The 23,593-nt window shown below is 39.1% G+C and overlaps 1 protein-coding gene and 1 long non-coding RNA gene across 7 annotated transcripts in view; one reads left to right on the forward strand and one right to left on the reverse strand.

Annotated features, from left to right (window-relative positions):
* NFIX (nuclear factor I X) overlaps positions 1-23,593 on the reverse strand; it is a 253,028-nt gene that overhangs the window by 145,286 nt on the left and 84,149 nt on the right. The window lies entirely within an intron of this gene.
* On the forward strand, positions 5,580-8,805 carry LOC307206624. Its single transcript, XR_013834430.1, has 3 exons — positions 5,580-5,866; positions 6,120-6,196; positions 8,502-8,805. It is a non-coding gene; the product is annotated as an uncharacterized lncRNA (long non-coding RNA).

Genomic DNA, 23,593 nt, shown 5'->3' on the forward strand with positions numbered 1-23,593 from the left:
TCTCCATTTCCTGCTTAAAGAAAACTGTTTCCAAGAGTCACATCCTATCCTTTCACAAACAAAAGTAAGAAAATGATAAATTTTCAAAATCCATTTTATAGAGAGTTGCAGAAGTCATGCAGGCATTGATCAAGAGAGGAAGTGTGTTGCTCATCATATCACTATTGAATTGATATATGTCACGGTCACACCAAATGTACACACACAATCACTATAGTGCTGATAACACTTCTGGGAGCAAGTTTCAACTTTTCCTAGGGTACAGCTATGGAAACCACCAGCAAATATATTTGAGCAGAGGCAGTCCAAAATGAATAAATACAAACCATGGCTATGAAGGGCAATGTCACTTCTACAAAACCACATCCAAATCTCTGAATGCGTCTCTCCATAGACAGACTCTGTGTAAAAATGGTAATTGGGAGAAGCACGCGTCACATCTGTCCTTTTTTCCAATAATCAACTGCATTAAAAGAGACATGGTACCCCATTGCTACAATGCTCTTCTGCAGCAAATATCCTCTAGGTGTTACAAAATAAAATAAAAAGAAATTTGCAAGATTAAAAAAACCTACAAGAAGCATTTTGATAACCAAAACCCCACACCAAGCACAAACAGAAAAGATACATAAATATAATGAAACATGAAATGTCTCAAAATTAAAACAACGGCAGCAATAGCACAACATTCACAGGGAAGGGAACTGTACAGTGGTGAGTGAGTTGTGCACCTGTATTATGATCCTGATTAACAGGGTTCTAATCTACAAAAGCCAAGGCTACGTGAATTCTGTTCGTCTTTAAGGTAACACGAGACTCTTTGCTGATTTTGCTGCAACAGAGTAACATGACTATCCTTCCAGCTTTCAACATCCTTGTGCAAACACGAAAAGCAACCCTCACCAACCGCCTCTCGCACATGAAACACTGAAATATTTTTTTTTCCTTCATTGGTATATAAGCTCAGAAGTCCAGCTATTCCACACAGGTTTATTATTTCAATCCTCCAAGAGTTACCCAGCTTTCCCCTACCCTACCCCACAACATAAAATCTTGCTTTTGTAATCAGCAGTAAAGTGTCTGTCAATTTAAAAACCAGAATGAATGAAATGATTTTGTGTTCCCACAACTTCAGCTACCTAAGATTCCTGTCCAGTTTGTGAAATACAGATTTAAAAGAAAATACATTCTTAAATAAAATAATATTTTAAAAATCATCTACAACAACAGTAGAATCATCTTCATTTAAACAGCCTCCATCCCCACTCATATGTTTTTACTTTCATCTCTACCTCTTTCTTGTTCTCCAGAACTCAGAACACTATAGGAAAGCCATTGGTAGAAAGATTATTTGCCTATGCATTATAAGAACAAATAATTCAGACTGGTGGGTGATAAAACCAATTTAAGTAACTGAGAAAATTCTGGTTTAATTGCAGTGGAGATGGCAGATCAGGATCTTGGACAAGGCAAAGGTTGGCAACTCAATCAGGTTTGCAGACTAAAGGAAGTCTTTGTTGCAGTTTTAAACTCCCCCCTAAAAAAGGCATTTAAAAAGCATTGCACGGAGCAAGCAATAAATACAGCTCAAGCTCTGACTAGACACCCTGGTGAATTTCTGAGTATTTTTGTCTGAGATTATGTAGTGATATTAACATCACCTTAAAAGACTGAGGACCAAAGCAATTGTAGAGAGAGGTGCTTAGTTTTGTCACTCGCACTGGATTTTCATGTCAGGTTTGCAAATAAAATAATATTTTAAAATATATTTCTTCCTAAGTTCCCGGGACAGGATAAAGTAATGCACAGTAATTATTCTACTTTAAGATTTAAATAAAGTTCATTTTGACACCAAGTTTTGACGGCCAAGTTTTCACTGAGGGGATAAACCTGCATCTGGCTAGACCTCTTCAGAAAACAGGTAAGGACATTTCTCTCCAACATTTTTCAATGTGCAGGAAATGTGTTTTTATAGAGGGGCATTTGTGTGCACTTCAGCCTGCACTTCAGGGCAGGTACAGATTAACCACCTCTGTGAGAACCAGGCCAAAGGCTGCATCCTGAACACAAGTAGCTCCTGTCGAAATCAGTGGGATACACTCCCAAGTAAACGTGGTTGCCCAATTTATTTCCCAACCCAACAAGGCAAAGATCAGGATTCTGCTTCAGCCAGAATAAAGTCTCGTGGTGTCCAGCTTTGAAGAAAAAGATCAAAAACTCATTGCTTATCTATTTAAATGTTTTACTTATTAAGATGCTGATTTGGACACATCAGATTAATCTGAATGAAACAGTGACAATGAAATTACTTGCAACAGTGTTACTGGAAATGAAAAAGGTAAGACGTCTCCCAAAAATCAAACCCTACAGCAAAAAAATCTTGGGACTGTTGTTTTTCAAAAATGAAGATTTTTATGAATCTGGGAAAAGAAATGGCCCACACTTAGCCTCTTATTTATTCTCTAGCTCACCTAATAGTAGAGAGGGGTGGATATTTAATGGCGGTAGGTTGTTGGTTCCTACACATGCACATACATTGGTGTCACCTACTGGTCTTGACATTAAATGTTGACTCGCATGTTTCAATGAATGAGCTATCACAGATTGCTCAACACAGAGAACATGTTTGCGGCATTCAGTTTCAGCTTGAAAACCATACAGCATTTTCAAAGGAGACAGTCCACATGTTCAGTTGTGAGGTGTCAAAGTGTGAATCAACCCTTAGATATCAATGAGTGTTTGCTTTGCAATTGCCATGCTTTGTTAACTTACTTTTTATAGGGCATCTAAATGACATCATCATCAAATTGCTGTTGTCCTGCACTGCTTCTGTTTTTATTTTGCTTTTCAGATTGCAGAAAATCTAACATCTTTTTTTTTTTAAAAAAAAATGGAACAGTAATTCCCCACCTTTTTTATATTTGATGTTTTTGTTTTTTTGCAGGGACATGCCAAGTAGGGTGAGTCTATGGTCACACATCTGTACTACTGCACCGTGCCACTATTACTTTACAAGTAGTCATTTTATCAGTGTGTTTTTAATTATATTTTGATTTATACAAATGTCTTTGTTGCCTTTAAAAAAAACAAAAAATACCCTATTACAACATTTGTGTGATAGTGCTTAAATAAAAATGACCTTTAATGCAAATGTTAAAATTAATTTAAATTTCAGGTCAGTGTCATTTGAACACCTGGTTTCCCTCATGATCTTTTAATGAGTGATAAAATACCTCGTAAAATACACACACACACACACACACACACACACACAGCATGCTTAAAAGGAATTATCTCTATGCTATCTACATGGTTATAATATGCTCACTATTCTGGACAGAACTTAGTAGGTTATAAGTATGCACACGCAGACACTTGGAAGTATGGAGAGTCAAGGACAATTCCACGTGTAGCGAAATAGCTGGGACAAGGAGAAAGGAGTCTACAGAAATTCATCAGAGGGATATTCAGCCATTGGGAGTTCTGCCCATATGAGAATCTGTGCCACAGAACAACTATTTTTTAATCATTTGGGCTCTCCATTATTCATTAGGTTTGTGTTGTTTTCAGCAACAGACCTACTACTAAGGGGGTGGGGACCACAAGTATCCCAAGTTTCACAAATATGTATTTCCTCTTTCTTCTTCAGTACTTCTCTTCTGAGATTGTTTTTTAAAATTATCATACATTTATCCTTTCAGATCAACTGTTTATAAGCCCTTCGTGGCTCACTCAGAAATGGGATAAGGATGCAAGGACAGGAAGTCTTGCTGCAGGGAGATAGCCATACTCTATTGGTTACTTTTTTAAAACAGACACACAGGAGACAGCTGACTACAGCTGGAGCAGGGATGCACAAAACTCGAATAAACGAAAGGCTGAATAAAAAGTAAAAGCTTCCTCTAGTGGCAAGGCATCACTGCACTGGGGATGGGGAATAGAGAGGCGTCTAGATGTACATCCAGCACATGCTTATGCCCACTAAAATGAATTGGGGTTTTTTTTAAAAAAAAAATCTGTATCACCCTTCATCCAAGGATTACAGGTTTACAATGTAAACACAGAAAAACACATACCATCATAACAAACAATAACTCTCCCCTCCACACACAGTTTAAAAGAACAGAGATTGTTTGATTAGGCAAAGTCCAATAAACAGGCAGGGATAGGGAACCTGTGGTCCTCCAGAGATGGCTGAACTTTCCGCTTCCATCAGCCACATCCCAAATGGCCAATAGCTGAAGACTGTGGGAGCTGTAATCCAGTAACATCTAGAATGCCACAGGTTCCCCACCCCTAGGCCATAGTTTTGAGGGTATTCAACACTATTGAATATTCAGCATTCAGTACTACAGGAGGAGGAGGAGCAGTATTCATTGTTAAATGGACCAGTAAAAGTTCAATTATCTTGCAAGGAAGCAAAATAAAGTTTATAAACTAATACAGGCATGGGTGGGGAAGAAGAGTCACAAAAATGAAATTATGGGAATGGCTATCATAAAGGATCTCATATTAGCGGAAAACCTGCCTAATTTTAGTAAGGGGGTTCAGCAAATGTCATATTTCAGTTATTGATTATATGCCATTTGTCTGTTACTGATGAGTCCACAAGGACACAGGAACAGTATTATTAAAAAGGAGCATATTTTCCATGCTCTAATGCCAGCATTACTGCCTTTGTGTGCAAAGATGCATGTGTTTATTTTAGAGATGCTACACCTACAAAGGAAAAGCAGATACTTAGATAAACCATTAAAAAAAACACCCAATAATAAATTGCTTTAACAAGATTGGGTTGTAAGGTAATTTTCACAGGAGCTATGGATGCTATAGAAAATATTTACATTGGCAAGGATTATCACAATGTACTGGGTGGAAAATTCTATTTTGTTACTGTCGTCCATCAATGATCCAACAGTAAAATGTACTAGGAAGACAGCCTCATGCTCAAGAGGTATTTAAATCAATCACTGTCTAAAAACAAGAGTGAATGAACAAGGATGTAATAAATTTTCCTCTAGAACAGGAGATGCAAAGGGCTGTTTCTAGCCCTCATCATTGCAGATATAAATTTTAAATGTACTCTATAGTCAGCCTCTTCCCTAGGACACATCTGTAAAAACATCCAAAAATCCCACACCCTCAAAAGCTTATTGTGCCCCGTGAACGCCAATTCAAATAAGAGCGCATTCCAGCATGGCCACACTGCTGTTCACTCTTTAGGGAAGGGAAATTGGGACTGGATGAGTTTTGCACAGTGGAAGAATAAAGAGCCAGAATAAAATTAAAAAATTAAAAATCTACAAATAAAGTTTCCTGAACTTGGAGCATCTACGTAACTACACATTAGTTGTTTTCACATGTTACATTCACTTTGGCTTAGCATGAATGAGCAGTGTACTAGTGTACCGCTATTCTCAAGTTTCCACTTTGATCCTTCCCTTCTTCTCTCTTGGTTGCACTGGAAGCAACAAACCACAAGCCTCGACTTGTCACGTTACCCAAACCTGGTCTCGTGGTTTGTTCCCTCTAAACCAAACACAAGTGGTAAGCCAAGAATAAATGCTGCTTGTCTGCATTAAACCATTAAACTATGGTTTTATGTGATGTGCAAACCATCCACAAGGAGAAATAATACCAAAAACAGGAATGCAGGAGGCCTGCACAACTTGCACTAGTCATCATGCCAAATGCAGCATACTAACCACATATTATGGGTTGGACGGGCCTGGTCCACTGCAGGAGAAATCCTTTTTGAGCAGGCAAAGGGGGCAGGGATGGGGCGGACTCGGAGAGCAAGAAAGCAGGTTTGAATGAGCCTGGTGGAGAGTGGGGGGAAATTAAGTTTTTGCGCAGGCAGAAGCAGGTGAGTCAGAGATGGAGGACTTGCATGGGCCTGGTCCATCCATCCGGTGGAGAGCGGGGGGATGGAAAAAGAGTGTTTTTGTGTGGCCAGGGGGGGGCAGAGAGTGAGAGAGGGGTTTATTTTCAACTGAATAAACCACGGTAAATCACATGTGCCAATGTAATGGATTGCTTTGAAGTCATTTCTGCACCAGGTAAAGTAATTTTTAGCCCCCCAATTTACTCCACTGTTCTTTATTTTGCCCCAACCAAAGGTGACAACCCTATCACAGGCCTACTTCCATCTTCTTGGCATTTTCAACGAAGCAACACAGAAATGAGGCCTTATTCGGTAAGGAAAAAAAACCTGTATCTAATGGAAACTGATTGCTAACTTCTTGGAATTGGTTAAGAACTGTAGACTATTCAGAAGCTTTTAACATCTAAGGTTGGTCAGCATTTCTGTTTGTTTATTTTCTTATATGCCAGATGTTTTCTCCTGTCCTATCTAAATAAATGTCTCCTAAGAAATACTCTTGAGTTCTGCCTCAGAAATTAAGCAACTCAGGTGTACATAAGCCTCCTACTGCTTGGTTCTATGTTACTTCATATAATATTCTTTAAGAGTAAAAGAAGTTGGAAGGCTCCTGCGTTAAGTTTAGAAAGAGGGTATATAAAGTTATTACTCCAGGAAGTGTGGTAAACTTTTGGCAGGTATTCAGAGTTTGGAAGCCTGTGTGAAAGCTTGCCAAAGTGCACCACGTTTCTGCATTAAATGTCACCCCATGAGTGACTTTGAAAAGTGTCCTGGCTCTGTTAGCATAGTTGCCAAGTAGCCAAAAGGGGGGACAGAGCGTGGAATAATGTGCCCTACTTCTGTGCGCCTTTAACAGATGTTTGATATGCAACAACAAAATAGCATGTAGCTAAACAATGGCTGGGTGCAGTTGTTCACCGGCACCATGGACCATGGTTTAAGAAACTGTGGGTGAGTGGCTTGGATTATTATCTCAGTTTGTTAATCTACATTAAATCAGCTTTGTCTAGTTCAGATGTAATAGGAAATCTCTGGCTTAGTGCAAGCCAGGATTTCCATGCTGAAGCTGGTGAGTGGTGAAGGAAGAAGCAAGGGAGGAGTATGTAGCCCCAGGACACGGCCACCATTTTGTAAACTACAGTGTGCATGCGTGCAATTTCAATGGCATGGGAGAACTGTGGAAATGGCATGGGGGAAAGCCTTAAATGTCAACTTTCCCCATCATCATGGTCCCAATCCGAATTCTACCCCTCTCACCCCACCTCACTTTTGGCTTCAAAGTAGAAGACTTAGTTCATTAATCTCCCGGGGCATTTTTTAGCTTCATTGCCAAATGGTGATTTCAACAATGGAATTTCACATCCAACGCCAGTATTTTTTCAACTGCATAATACAATTATTCTTCTCTGGAAACAAATCTGTTGGGTGCATTATAGCATTTTCATTTAAAGAAGAAAAAAGAAACAACCCTTTCTAAAAAATAAGAAGCAAGTCATGTTTCCTAAATGACCCATTTCAGTTCTTGAATCCGGTGTAAATACTGTACTGGGAAAGACCTCTCAATGCAAATGGGGTTCTATTGAGATATGGAGAATAAACCCTAGCCTGCAGAGAACGAAGGGTAAAAAAAAGTCAACAACTTAAGGTGAAAATATTTGGACAGGGTCTAAGACACACTAAGAAAGCAATAGAGGAAAGCAAAAGAAAGCTGAAAGAATTCGGAAGAAGTTGAAAGAAGCAAAGCTGCCTAACTAGTTAGCATTAGTATCCTAGGAAATGGTATGCAAGCAGAGGAGTGTTCACTCATCAAAGCATATCTGAAAACTTTTGCAGGAGGGCTATGAGTTAGATAGGGGAGGACGGGAATCCAGGTTGGGTTTCTCCCTGGTACACAGATATTTGCAGCAGATACTTCTCCCCTAGGTAATGATTTGCGGGTGCTAACCCTGCCTGAACAGAGGCAGGTTTGTTCCTCCTACGTGTCTCCCCATTAATGAAGATAAGTCCTGCATCCCGTCGTTAAGACTTCAAAAATAATTCTCTCTTCCCAGAATGCAAGCAACAAGGGTCTCAAAAAAAGTCAAGATTCCTCCCTGCCCTCCTTAGAGTAAAGCTGAAGAAGGATCAGAGCTCACAGCCCAAAGTAGCTTGCTACTCTGCTTTCAATGCTTATTCTCCTGCTTGCCAACCTTCCCTTTTAAATCTACCTCTCACCTACCAAAACAAAAACTAAACTAAACTAAAAAAATCCAGGCTACTGTGCCTTATGTTAAAGAGAGATTCGCTCATTTGCCTGTGGCAAGGCTTCTTGGATAGATTCAAATCCTGCCTAAGTGGCGGCAACAGCAACAACAAAATTAATTATTCCCATTTAATTTAATCCTCATATCCTTTTGCTTTAGGGCACAGTTCAGCTTCTGGAACCAAGACCTGCAGGTTTCTGCCTGAAAAGCCTTTAACGTTCTGTCCCCCCACCCCCACCCCAGTTCCCCTTCAAATGCAGCCAAATATCCAAATATTTGTGGGCAAATGAAAGCAATAAACCAAAATTTTAAACTAAAATGCTACAAGATATTTGTTTCTTATTTTAAAAAAGTTTTCTTACTTTTCCCACATGAAGAAAAAAAGACGAGGAATCAGAGAAAGAGAGAGGAAAATGGAATCCCTCAAACAGATGCCAGATTCCTAGGTGGTGAGAGAAAGGAAACCAATGTGCAGCTTGCGAGAAGGAAGATTTCACGGGGGGGAATAAATACTGATCTCTTTAATCATATTTCATGTATAGGGCTGCACTGCATTGTCCCATAACTGTAACACTGAGAAAATAAAGGGGAAATATGCCTCCTGCCCTGGCATCAATTTACACATCATTAATTACGGCAATTTATTATACTTAAAATGGATACTTTGACCAATTTTTCCATCCTGCATTCCAAGTCTTCTTCACATATTTCTGTGTGGCCAAAAGGATCAGAGATGCATAAAGCAAAGGGTAGTCATTAACAGTTTGATCCCATAAATTTCCTGTGCCGGAACCCAGTACATATATATCCTTAAGAAAGGGGCGACCCAATAACTTTACTGGTATGAAAGCCATTTAAGGTTAGAATGACATGATTATAAAATTAGTGTAAAGCAGTATAATTGCACAAATGTCACACTCCTATTGCTGTCAGATAACGCTATTGGCTTGGATCCTAATTTTCCTTCCATTGGCAGAAGGAAGTTCATTCACAGAATGGAGCTTCCCTCCCTTCTACAGCCCCCTGCACCCCCTGAAAATCTGCTCCTGGAAGATGGGGGACCCTTGGAAATGGGGAGGGGGACTGCAGGTGCAAAGGGAGGTTGACAGAAATTGGCTCTTACATGAACAGCAAAGCAACTTGGATCAAAGCAATAATGTAACACCAATGTTTAGATTCAGGGCACTGAACAATGGGTAAGACTGTGATTCTATGCACACTAAGGAGCAAATCCCATTGAACTCAGAGAGCTCAACTCTGTGTCAACTTGCAAATCGAAACTGTTGTTGTAATGCCTTTTTATATGCAAGTAATTCAAGTCTTTGAGCTTAAATATTGCTCTTAAGGCCCAAATCTTTCACAGAGCACAGCAATTAAGAAACGTGAAAAATGAACTTCAAATTACCCACTTTTAAAAATACCTTAGCCTACTGTCATTCAACCACACCATTGCCTATTAACTGAAACAAAATACACATTTCTGTGCCTTGATCTCACTGTATAATTAGCATATATGCCTCAAAATATAGTGGAAAGTTACTTTTGCAGATTCTGTAATCAGACACAGTAGCATAGGCAGATATGGCACTGATGATATTAATGGCCCTATTACACTGTATTAAAATATGAGCCATGATACCCTGCCAGATATGAGATTATATTATGAAGCATCTTGTCTATGCTGGTTGAAGGAATGGCTGACATTGAAGAATCCACATATTTTAGACTTAGAAGGTCGTGATAATATTTTTGGTTGGCATACTTATTTATGGTATGAAAAGGTGAAAGTACACAACAGATTTACAAACCATATAATTAGGAAAAAATTGTATAGAGTATGGGATAAATATAAAAAATTATTGGAGACAAAAACACCACTTTGGCTTTCACCACTGGAAGCCATAGTGGTAAAGAAAAAGAATATGATGGAAGGTTGGGCAACTTATACAAATTTATTAAGAGAGTAAGGAGGAGAGTTTAAATTAAAAGAATTTAAGGACTTATCAGCAATATTAACAAGATGGATACAATATCGTCATTTGAACGTAGTATTTAAGAAAGTTAGGAAATGAGGCTTTGGTGAATTACTATTACAATTGGAGAGAGACCTGTTGGAATGTAATGCTAAAGTGCTGCCTAAAATGTATAAGACATTATTGGAATGGCAGACTAAAGATGTGCAAGTAAAATATTCAATGATACATTGGGCAATAGACATGGAAGCATGGGAACAATTGTGGAATATGAATATAAAATTTATAGCATGTTATGGTTTAAGAGAAAATTACATGAAAATGTTATATAGCTGGTACCTAACACCTAGTAGATTGGCAAAAATGTAAAAATAAAAAATGAATAAGTATTGGAAATGCAAAGGAAAAGAAGATACTTTTTATCATATGTGGTGGTCTTGAGGTAAGGTTAAAGTTTACTGGGAAATGATATATAATTAATTAAAATATATATTTAAGATAATATTTGGGGGGGACAGAAGCTTTTCTCTTGGGAATTATAGGTGTAGAACTACTCAAACAGTATAGAAATTCATTTATTTATTTATGCAACTACAACTGCAAGGATGTTACTTGCCCAAAAATGGAAAGAAGAAGAAGTCTCAATGAGAGATGAATGGATACAAAAACTTATGGACTATGCAGAAATGGCAAAACTTACTGGAAGAGTAAGAAATCAAGATAACAACCTTTTTATAAAAGAATGGAAAGGGTTTATTGAATATCTACAAAGTGTAAACAGATAAAGACATTGGCAGGATTACTGTAATAACCTGCAGTTTTAAAAGAATACATAATCAAAGTAGATGAATAAAAAAAAGTTAATTTACAATATGCAGGAAATGATAAAATAAATTTAAGGAACTGCAGAAAGAGGAGGAAGGAAGTCAAGGTTTGAAATGTTAGAACTATTGTTAAACTATTGAAATGTATATAAATGAAAACTATAAATAAAATTATTTTAAAAATGAGCTATGAAGAAGAGACACTCTAAAAAACTTTTTCAGGCCCCACAGATGAACATTGCTGGTCATTTAAAAAGAAAAATAATCACTTGATACACTTATAAACCACCTTTCTATCAATGAACTCAAGGCAGCTCACAATTACAGAATACAGCTGGAAAATGATTATATAACAAAATTATGCAATATAATTGGAAAATTGGGAAGAGGAACATAAATGAATTCAGGCAGCGACTCTCGCATAATGTTACATAATGACCAACTGAGACTTTTTAAATTATTTGTCAACCCAAAGGGCAGCAATGCTGGCACTCTCCAAGGCCACCTTGCCCACAATGTCTAGCTGTGAGAAAGGACTCTATGAGACTACCCGATCTCTGTTCCTCTTCCCCGCAGGATCAGACCAAAGGCCTATCTACTCCGCTAATCTGTTTCCTACCGTGGCCAAGCAGATGCTTATGGGAAGCCCACAAACAGGATTCAAAGCAACTGTCCTTTCCTGCTGCTGTTCCGCAGTAACCTGTGATTCAGAGGCATGGTGCCACTAACCCTTGTGCTAGTGGGTAGACATCAAAATCATAGATAGTCTTATCCTCCATGAAATTATTTAATCTGCTTTTACTATTTTACCAGATTAAAGGTAAAGGTAAAGGTACCCCTGCCCATACGGGCCAGTCTTGACAGACTCTGGGGTTGTGCGCCCATCTCACTTAAGAGGCCAGGGGCCAGCGCTGTCCGGAGACACTTCCGGGTCACGTGGCCAGCGTGACATCGCTGCTCTGGCCAGAGCCAGAGCCGCACACGGAAACGCCGTTTACCTTCCCGCTGGTAAGCGGTCCCTATTTATCTACTTGCACCCGGAGGTGCTTTCGAACTGCTAGGTTGGCAGGCGCTGGGACCGAGCAGCGGGAGCGCACCCCGCCGCAGGGATTCGAACCGCCGACCTTTCGATCGGCAAGTCCTAGGCGCTGAGGCTTTAACCCACAGCGCCACCTGCGTCCCTATTTTACCAGATTAGTCTAGCCATAAACAAGTTCAAACAACACAATAAAAAGATTACTTTTACTATGATGATGGTGATGATGATGATTTATTGAATTTAGATACCGCCCAATACCCGGAGGTCTTAGGGTGGTTCACAGGACAAAATCAAAATAGAAAACCACAAAATATGTAACCAAAATAAAAAGAACAACCTAATAACCACCACCACCAAAAAAACCACCCCATGTTTTAAAAGGGCATAGGATGTTAATCAAATCAGCCAAAGGCCTTTTTTAAAAGGAACGTTTTTGCCTGGCGCCTTAAAGGTGAATTATGAAGGCGCCAGGCGATCATCCCTGGGGAGAGCATTTCACAGACGGGGAGCCACTGCAGAGAAGGCCCCGTTGTCGTGTTGCCACCTTCCGGACCTCTCGAGGAGGAGGTACACAAAGACGGGCATCAGAAGATGATGGATCCAGGTGGGTACATATGGAAAGAGGCGGTCCATGAGGTATTGTGGTCCTGTGCCACAATACTACTTATTTAAGCTACTACAAACACCTTATTTGTACTATAACACTGCCATTATCTTATTGTTTCTATCCCTTACAAAGATCCTTAAAACTGAAAATGACTAGCAATGGAGTTACCCAGATAAGAGCCTTGAGGGGTCAAACACATTCCCATTCAGAGCAGATATTGGCAGCCTTTGATGATTTTTACTCTGAATTAAACACCACAGGTTCACCAGAGTTAAGGAAGATAAATGAATACTTGAATAATGTTCATTTTGGTCCTCTTACCTCAGAATACATACTTTTTCTGAACCACCATGTCTCAATAAACAAAACTGATCAGGCAGTTAAGAAACTGAAGCATGGCAAGACGCCTAAAGCTGGTAGTCTGGGGGAAGAGTTTTATAAGACCTTTAAATTTGCTATTCTTATTCACTTCCCAGCACCTGTTCAACAGTATCTTAGAGGGTGGTGTGACCCCAGAGTCTTGGAAATACACACAGTGTGGATTCTGAAGCTGTCCCATCACCTTGCTAAACCAAGATGCAAAATTGATCCCTTCACTTACATTTTGGATGAATCATTTATGGGATGAACCGTTTATTTATTGAATACTGAAGAGGACCAAACAGGTTTTATTTCTGGCCAACTACTGGCCGATTCAATTCAGAGGGTGCTTGATCCTGCTGTCATCAGGTGCCTTTAAGGTCTTTGATTAGGTTGAATGGCCATTTTTAATGCGTATCCTGAAGAAACTTTGGTCCTCAACTTATACAGATCATTCACCAATTATACTCTCTGACAGAAGCAGTGGTAAGAGTTAATACAGAGACTCAAGACCTTTTATGCTCTCATTTGGAACAAGACAGGAGTGTTCCTTATCCCCTCTTATCTTTGCACTGGTCACTGACTCTCTGGCATCAAATATATGGGATGGCCCACTTATTATTGGTCCCAGGATTAACAGTACTGCCCATTCTATTAATCTATTTGCTGATGGTATTTTGTTGCTTCTTACTTCTCTTAAGGATGTAATCCCAGCCCTTCGGATCCAGCTAGAGAGATCTGGGGAGGTGGTGGATATCAATGATAAATTGGAACTTATGTGCATCATTCTGCTAGATACACAAAAATGACTGCAGCAATTGTCTAGTTTGAAATTGCAATTTGGCTGCCTTAAATACCTTGGAAGCTTTATACCCAATGCTATTATTTAGTTGCACAATAAGAACTTTGATCCCCTACTACAGAGGGCAAAAGCAGACATTGCCAAGTTGAAACAACTCATTCTTTCCTGGCTGGGAAAGATTGCTGCCCTTAAGATGACACTACTCCCTAGGTTCTTCTTCTTGTTTCAGACCCTCCCCATTGAGTTCCATTTGTGTGATTTCAAAAAGCTTCACATTTTTAGTAAAGTGGGGCACAACCCACAGAGGCGCAAGTGAGTAATGTATAGGAGAACTAGAGATAACAGATTTAGAATGCCCCATCTACATACATATTACAAGGCATTCCAGAATTGGCCGTTTATCTGCATTATTAGGAAATACATGGGTAAACTGGAATTAGGCTGTGAAATGCCTTTGATTAATGCCCAGCCATTCCCCCCTTCCGTATGCTAGAATATCAAAAATATTGTCAATCCCTTTCTATGAGTCACACTTAAAGTTTGGTTGAAATAGGCAAAATGATTGGCTAGTGCTCCCTTCTCCCTTCACTACCCAAAATTTGTTGATCCATTCAATTATAGGTAATACCAGGGTTGGGAAAGGAAGGACTACAAAGCATCCAAGATTTATTCCAAACAAGGCAATCCAACTTGAGATCCAATTAGAAAAGCTAAAACTGAAGTTGTAAACACTTTTTTTTTGCTTCGCAGTGGCATCACTGATATGGATTACCATGATCTCTGACCAGTGTTTGAGAAACTCTGTGTGACTAGCTCTAGACATGTTAAGGGGGTTGCAACAGATTTCTGCACGACGCTAATAGACTACCAGTTTAAAGCTGAAGGGGGACTTAAACTTATGGGAAACTAATGTAGGTGGTGTCATTACTGAGGGTGAATGGGTGACCTTATGGCACACACCTCCTATTAAGACAATTTCTGCTAAAATCAAGGTCTATAATGAGGCTTATGACTACACTATCTTAACAATGTTTTTTCACCTTTATGTTGCAGGGTTGCTAAAATAAAAGAACACTGATTCACCAATGGTGAGAGTGTCCAAAGGTCCAAAGACCTTTTGGACAGACGTGTTTAGTATGATAACTAACCTCCTTCATAATAATGCTGACATGGAGTAGGGATGAGCTTTAGTGTCCTTATTTAAGAACTTGTAAAATCACCCTTAAGCAGTGGCATGTACAGAGATAGCATTACATGGGAAGAACACTGGTGAATGTAATATGCACAAGGGTATAATATATAAATTTAATAAATAATAAAAAAGTATGGTATTTAGCCTTGACTGATAAATTCATTTAATGCTGAAAGGTGATGTCTGGAGAAACATACAAGGACACCTTTGGTGATGATTGGTTTATATTTATTTCATTTGTTAACTCTCATCCAAAGGAGTCCCGATTTCCTGTCCTTATAATTCTTTTAAGGTGGGTTACCTGACTTAAAATGATGGTGCTATCTTGTGATTATATCTGTTATACTAAAACTGATCTGTACCTGTTGACCTGTTTGTATTGTGTTGTTTTGTTTTGAATAAAAACAGTATCACCAAAAAATAAAAAAATAAAAAATAAAAATCCTAATTCCTGAAATTCCTAACTTAGATATCTTTCACTACAGGATCCCAACTGCTTTGCACTTTTTTATTTTCTTCCTGTTTTTCCTCATCATTCTCAGTCTTATTAATCCAAGATGTAATCAACTCTGTTTTAGATGGTTTTATATTGTCCTTCCAGCATATGGTAAGGTAAGAATATATAACACTTGTGTGTAGTACTCTTTAGGCATACTATACTTCAGAAATTTCAGTAGACCCATTGTTACTCCAGTTTGGAAAGTTTCATGTACACCAAAAAATACTCACCACTACATGTGCAATCACCTTTTCTCTCTCTACAGAATCATAAATGCTTGTCCCCCACTATTACTTTTCCCGGGAGCCCAATGCCATTGTATTGCCCTCTTATACACACTTCTGTTCTCTATACTTGAATTTTTCTTGATATCTGCTTTTATTTAGAGTATGTTTTTTTCTTGTGTTTCTTTAACATGTTTTCAAAATATTTTCTATTCCCTTTCTGATGCACAACTTTTCATGATCTTATGTGTAATTTGGAGGAACTAGAAAAAGTGGGTAACTTTCACATCACTTCTTCAAATTTTTTTTTTATGATTCCAGTCTTGCTAGCAGTCCAGTCTTCTTTTCTTCCAAATCTAACCCCATTTTAAAGCCATCTCAATTGGTGGCCATCAAACACATCTTCTATAGTGGTGGAAAGTACTTCCTTTTGTCAGTCCTAAATCTCCCACCATTCACCTTCATTGGATGACACCTCCACATACACCCCTTTCTAATATTATGAGGGGGGGGAGCCTTGCTGTCCACTTTCTCCACACCCCGTCTCTCACTAATATCTCCAGATGGAAAGTGAAACAATATCTGTAAACACCTTCTGTTCCCACAGAAACAAAAACTGCCTAACTAAAGCCCCATTAACACTGTCATTGAAATCCTGCATAAATTAGTTAACACAATAGCAAAAGCTCTGCTGACATCCGGGACTTTAAAGGTGAAGGGTTGTGGAGAAATTGTGGTAGACAAAAACGTCCCTGGGACTTCCATTAAAGCAGTTTGGATTTTCAGTCTCCGGCGCTAAGTGTCTCCTACAGGTCACTTCGTTTGTTCTCCGTTAGAGAATAAGAGGTGAAAAGAACAACATTTTAAAGTGCCTCTGAAATGTTGCTAACCTGTAAAGGTTAAGAAAAGCAACACCTTCCCTTCCCACAAAACCTATATTTTCTCATTCAGAAGCACTAAAATGCCCAAATTTATTAATATTCCATAGTCAGATGTCTTAAGTACCCAGTACAGGGAGTGCTTTTCAAAGATGCTCCATAGGTCACATAGAACCTCAATTAGTTAGATCTAGCTAAGATCCAAAGTCTTGGCTCTTTAACAGGCTGATACAAAAGGCATTATATAGTACAGATTTCTCAATGAGATTCAGAAGGACAGGACAGGGTTGATTTTGGCAGTAACCTCTTCTCCAAGGCCTTTGGCTAATTAAACAATCTATGACCTTTCAAATGGGACGTGGGTGGCACTGTGGGTTAAACCACAGAGCCTAAGACTTGCCGATGAGAAGGTCGCGGTTCGAATCCCCACAACGGGGTGAGCTCCCATTGCTCGGTCCCTGCTCCTGCCAACCTAGCAGTTCGAAAGCACGTCAAAGTGCAAGTAAATAAATAGGTTCCGCTCCAGCAGGAAGATAAACGGCGTTTCCATGCACTGCTCTGGTTCGCCAGAAGCAGCTTAGTCATGCTGGCCACATGAACTGGAAGCTGTACCCCGGCTCCCTCGGCCAATAAAGCGAGATGAGCGCCGCAACCCCAGAGTCGGCCACGACTGGACCTAATGGTCAGGCGTCCCTTTACCTTTACCTTTTATGACATTTCAAGCTGGGGAGAGGGGTATTGTTTTTGTTTGTTACTATGTTATGTATTTTTGTGTTTTTATATTATAAAATGCCCTGTGATCCCTGGACGAAGGGTAGTATAGAAATTTTAATCACCATCATAATTGCTATTTTTCCAGAAAAAGAGGTGCCGGAGCTCACCATGATCTTCTCCCTTGTTCTCTTAGAATGGCAATGGCACCCATCTAAGAGGTTCCAGAGCTGAGCTCCGGTGAGCTCCAGCTGAAAAAAAAGCTCTGGTAATAATAATAATAACAACCTGCACTGGTTGTTATATAGACTGTATACAGATGAAGCTAATATCTGTTTCTACCAAATTATAAATATCTGTCTTCTTGTTTTAAAAGTAGTGAGCCAGTAATCCACAAATAAACTCAGTGGAGTAAATTGCCTTAATTCCTCCCCCCTTCATATCTCTCTCTTTCTCTTTCTCCCTGTAGGAGTGAACAAAAATAATAGGAATGTCTGGCAAAAGGGGAAGGAAATATCCTGTTTACCAGGCTCTGTGGATAGAATGCTTCTGCTTCCTCCTACTGGGAGACAATGTCAGATAAGAACAGGGATCAGGTAGGAAACTCAACATGTTAGTATGGGGTCAGGGGCCAGTTTGCAACTTCCTCCTCCAAGTCAAAGGGAGCTAGGAAGGAGAAGTTGCTATGGGAATCTTGCGTGCATGAGAGGAAGAAAAATAAGGCACTCACCTCTCTGTCTCTAGAAAGATTCTAGCATAGGAAGAGATCTTCCAGAAAGAGGCAAAGCAGGAAACGCCATAACACAAAAAAGTATTTTTGCAATTATTAACCTGTAATATCTTTTTTTATCCTCAAAGCACCATTATTGCCATGCATGCAAGTTACCGGTGCCTTGATGCTACAGATATGCCTCTTTGCAAACACTGGTGTGTTTCTGGGATAGAATGTGGATGTGACAGAAGCATCCTTTTTGACAGCCAGTGGTGAATTGCCATACTGTCACTGCGAGATATGTGGGCACTTAGATTTACTTTTAAAATTAGGCAAATGAATGAGTTTTAATGACAATTAGGAATAGTAGTTAATAGATAGATATTTATTATTACGGTCATAGACCAGCTTGTGAAACACAAATGGAACTACAATCCCAAAAGCAAAACAAACATTTAAAACAATATACAACAATGGGTTTTAAATTTTAAAATGCGGTAGGCATATAATCACATAAAAACTTTAAGACAGACTACCATAGAGAAATCTTCAGGCTTAGAGGCAGTATACCTCTGAATACCAAGCCTGGGTTGGCATCTAACAACAGCACTGATCCAGACATCATGAAATGATGGTCACTGCATCATTTTTTGCCTTTGTCGTACTCAAAGCCCTACTGAATCCAGCAACTTCCATTGCAATGAAGCATGTGTTTGCAGAATATTCACTGATCACTTCTTCTTTTTCCAATATGGAAAGACCAATATGGCTGAAGGTCCAGCGCCGAGGGCCTTCTGGCGGTTCCTTCATTGCGAGAAGCAAAGCTACAGGGAACCAGGCAGAGGGCCTTCTCGGTAGTGGCGCCTGCCCTGTGGAACGCCCTCCCATCAGATGTCAAAGCAATAAATAACTACCTGACATTCAGAAGACATCTTAAGGCAGCCCTGTTCAGGGAAGTTTTTAATCTGTGATATTTTAGTGTATTTTTGTTTTTGGAGACCCAGCCAGATGGGCGGGGTACAAATAATAAATTATTATTATTATTATTATAAATGTGTACATGAATGAGAATTGATGTTGCATAGTGGCTAACAGTACAATCCTGTGCATCTGTGAAGTCCCAGGATGTACAGTGGGACTTCTTTCTTAAATAAGTATATTTTGGCCTACAAACAAAATTCAAAATGTCCCCAGTTTGAATCCTGCCTCTGCCATGGTCTGATACTAGAAGGCCTTTCTCTTGGCCTCAGACCCCCCACACAGTAAGTGCCACCTCCCTTGCAGGGCTATTTTATGGGTTATAGAAGGATAATATACAGGAGGTGCTTTAAACACTTTAAAAGCAATACATACATCATAAGCGTTTGTCATATGATATGGAGTGCTCTCTTTTTTAGAATAGTTACCCCAGAGTTCAGATAGGAAGCAATATTGTATTACACTGAGAAATGGAATGTTCCTACTTTTACTAAGCCCACTTAATATGCACATTAAATGGAGGTGGTTTGAGAGATTAATAATTGCATGTTTTTGCTACATTACAAAAAAGTATTATAAATAGCTCTCAACTTTGAGGGAAGGCATTTGTCGGTGAAACCATTAGGGGGCTTCTTTTCTATAGCAAAGGGTGTTGTGTGGCAAAATTTATTCCTACCAAAAACTGTGCATTATTTATTTGATTTTATTTATATTTTTACTTCTAGGCATTTACAAGCTGCTTTTTTCTGCACTCAGAGCAAACAATCTGGGGGGTTTTTTAATAAAGAAGAGTGCAAAACACAACTTAACAATATATATGTGCTGACGTGTCCCCCAGGATACACTAGGTATCCTATCCGGTTGAAGAACACGCACCAACTGGAGTTTTATCTTATCTAACACCTCTAAAAGGAGCTTATTCTGTAAAAGGCAGAAGTACTAAGATAACCGGCATGGAAGAAAATAAATAGCTGATTGGATCATATTTAAGTTTTGTTCTTCTTCTCTTTATTGACACAAAAATCCTTCCCCCCCCCCATCCTGCACCCCTACACCTCACAGATATGAACTGGCTGATCAGGGACCAACAGCTGAGAATTCCAGATGCAGAGATGTGGTTGCCACATACAGATCCTGACAGAGCTCATTTTCATTTTTAAGATTTACACAAAAGGGAAATGCGTCCTGGTGCAGTTTGTCCCATCACTGCACCACCAAGGTTGGAAAAGCAACACCAGAACGATTTTTCCTTTCAATGCAGGAGATTAATCGGGATTAGGGCATGGCCAAACAATGCCCAAGCATTATTTCTCTGGGCCTGTCACAAACCTATAGCATGTTATGCACTGGATTCCTTCTCTCTCTCTCTCTCTCTCTCTCTCTCACTCTCTCTCTCTCTCTTTCTCTCTCTCTTTTTAAAAAAATACTTTATTTACTTTGAAAAAAGTAGAAGCATTCCTTTCCCACCTTTGGCAGAAGAGGGTCACCAAGATATATCTTTCACAGCTGCTTTAACAGTGTAAGAGAGAAATAAAATGATCCAACATTTGCATTAGTATTTTATATCCAATTTGCATGTTACATAGCCCTAGTAGTGCTGAGATTATACCATGACAATAATAAACAACTGCATTTGTTTTTATCTCCCTGTTTTAAATTAGTTTAAAATGGACAGATGAATCTTTCCAGTCTATGCTACAGAAATAGTTGACCAGAATGGAACCACGGTCACTGACCTGCCCAGGCTCAAAAAATTTATTGTGAGAGATCATGGAAGAGCTATAGTTCCCCCCCCCCTACCAGAAGGGCAGCTGGAGGAAATAAAGGGATGAGCAGAAAAAAATATGTTGCTAAGAAGGTCATGCACACAATAAAGGGAAGTAACTAACATGAACAGGGCCAGATTTTGGGGTGGGGAGAGGGCAATAATAATTATGAAAGGCTTTCCGTACAATCACTTTCCTGTCCTCACATACACACACACCACATAACACAGTACAAACATACATACTACAGCACTCAGGATAGCTCCCCTAAAGCCCAGGCTGGAGAAGTGGCTGAAAAATATATACAGATGCAACATTTATAACTTGCAAATATATGTCTTTCACCTTCACTGGGACATGGAAATCTGAGGAGGTTAAACAGAACCGCACACTATCATAAGGACACAAAGAAGTATATTTGCAGCCTCCTAGCACATTGTATTGCCTTTTAACAACAATGAAGCCAAATGTCAAAGTATAAATATTTCTATTTGGGCAAGGAAGAGAAAAAAAGAAGGAAAAGGGAAGACACCCAAATTACACACAGAAAAAGAAATAAAAAGTGGATCTTAACTGATGAAGAGCAATTTAAAAATTGAGCAAGTGAAAAATAAGTCAGTCTGCTTTAGCTGGTTGCGTTTCACCTGACTATTCACATTATAGATATTGATATTGATATCAATATAGATATTAAAGCACCTAGAAACTTTAATAACCATTACATTAGTATAAATACATAGTAAAAAAACTAAGACACCATGCTAAGCTTGAATTCTCTTATCACATTTAATTTTGTTCACCACTGTCCTGGAAATTGTCTTCACACATTTGCCATACATATTAACCTCCTATTTGTAGAGCAATATTCAAGGCAGAGCCTATTTATTTCCTTAATAAACACTGATCATGAGTAATTGCATCCATTCACCTATGCTCGTCCCAAAATGTTGAAGTAAGGGTGAAGGGAAGAGAAGGCCACACTGTGCAAGATCATAATCAGTTTCTGGGGACCATGAAAAAGCTCTGGTGGGAGATCATGAAATAGCGAGGCTTTTAGCTTCTGGCTGTGGACAAAAACAGCAAGGTGACAAAGATGGATGGGCAGAACAAGTAAAATGGTGCTAATTCACACATACAAAAATGTGTAAGCAGCAGGGTAAGAGGTAATGTGGAAAGTGGGCCAGGACAGTGGCCAGGAAGGGAGAATGCAAAATCTTGGTCACCATCACCAGCTGCAGCACAACTTAAAGAGGTAACTGACCAAGAAAGTGACAGGAAGCAGGATGTTGTGGAGATTGTGACCCTCCTTGCATGAATACAGCAGCAGATTACATGAAAAAGGCTGGTAGAGAGAGACACACCTTATATTCGCCTCTTTTCGCATAACTGTAACATCATAACATCACCTGGCTAATGTCCCTTTAGCAGCCTTTTAGAGAGACAATAGGATTGCAATAGCAAGCACATCCCCAAACAATCAGCTTCACTCAGAGTCCATCAGCATTAACAGAACAACATTAAAACTCAGTGAAGAGCATTGCTCGTTTATGTTTTTAAATGAACAGAGATGGAGCTATTGCTTTATTTTCAATGGAACAGTTTTTACAAGGGTTATCCAATAGCTACAAATGAGAGGAGGGTAGGTGAGGGTTTCAATGAGGAATCCTGTCCGGCGTATGGAAGCTAGTGCAGGAGCAGCAAACTGGTATGGTTAATATGGTTTAATATGAAGATGGGATCACAGCCTAAACCTGTAGTCCAGTCACTCTTCTTTATTAAAAATATTCATAGACTACTAAACATAACCACGTATCACAATGGTGTACAACCACAATAACACACACACAAAATTTTAAAAAACCACAACAGTTTTCCAAAAAGGAATCCAGATTATACTTCTGGGAAAGCTTGTAGAGATAGGAAAGTTTTAGCATCCAACAAAAAGCCTGTCTAACATCACATAGGCCAGGGTGCTAAAGGCATCTGGGCTACCATGAAACAAACTTTCAGCACACGTGCTACCACCTTTCCCTTTACCATTGACTTTCCCTGATTAGATCTCTACGTAAGCATTTTTGTTAATATTCATGTTCAGAGAATTCATGTTCAGAGAAGAATTGGAGATTGTGTGTGTATATTTCAGCCACAAAAATAAATTTCCACTGACCAGGCCTGGATAGATACCAGACCAGCCTAACTAACATTTTAAGGCACTCAAACTTCGCTTTGTTGAAAAGTAACACACAAGAATGGTGCACAAATGAATATAGTGTAGTCTAGGTCAGTTTTTTTGGATGTTTTATCCTTTTCCACCTCACATGCCCACATGTACATGTGCATACTAATCCTGCCACTAACTAAATAATTCTGTCTATACCTCGTCATAAGTATGAATAGAACTAAGAGAGGCAATACGTAAGACATGAATAAAAAAGATAATGAACAGTAATAATATGAGCAATAAAGTAGGACTCATCACTCTTTTAAAATACCTAGGAGTAAAGGGCATTCTATTCCCCCCCCCACAATTATCCTGCAGAACTCAGTGAAACAAGAAGTTTTGAATAGAATTATTATAACTAAAATTTATTTTATTTTATTTTATTAAAAAACAGATTTGATCAATTCATGGGGCCTACGTCCCTCAATGGCTACCTGTAAGTTGGAATCAACTTCAGAAAATGGAAATGAATCATCAAGACAGAAACTTTGTATGTCCAATGACCTTAACTGGAAAGTCTCAACCCTACTAAAGGGGGAAATGCAACATTTTCATTTTCGACTATTCAGAGTCTGTGGAGCAGCAGAGATGTTTAGCAGCTGCAGTAAACAGAAAATACCCATATGATCTCCAACTCAAAAGCCTCCAGTGTGAGAACAGTATGATAACCCAAACCACTCCAA

The sequence above is a fragment of the Podarcis cretensis genome (genome assembly GCF_951804945.1).
Source record: "Podarcis cretensis genome assembly, chromosome: 17".
Classification (NCBI taxonomy): Eukaryota; Metazoa; Chordata; class Lepidosauria; order Squamata; family Lacertidae; genus Podarcis; species Podarcis cretensis.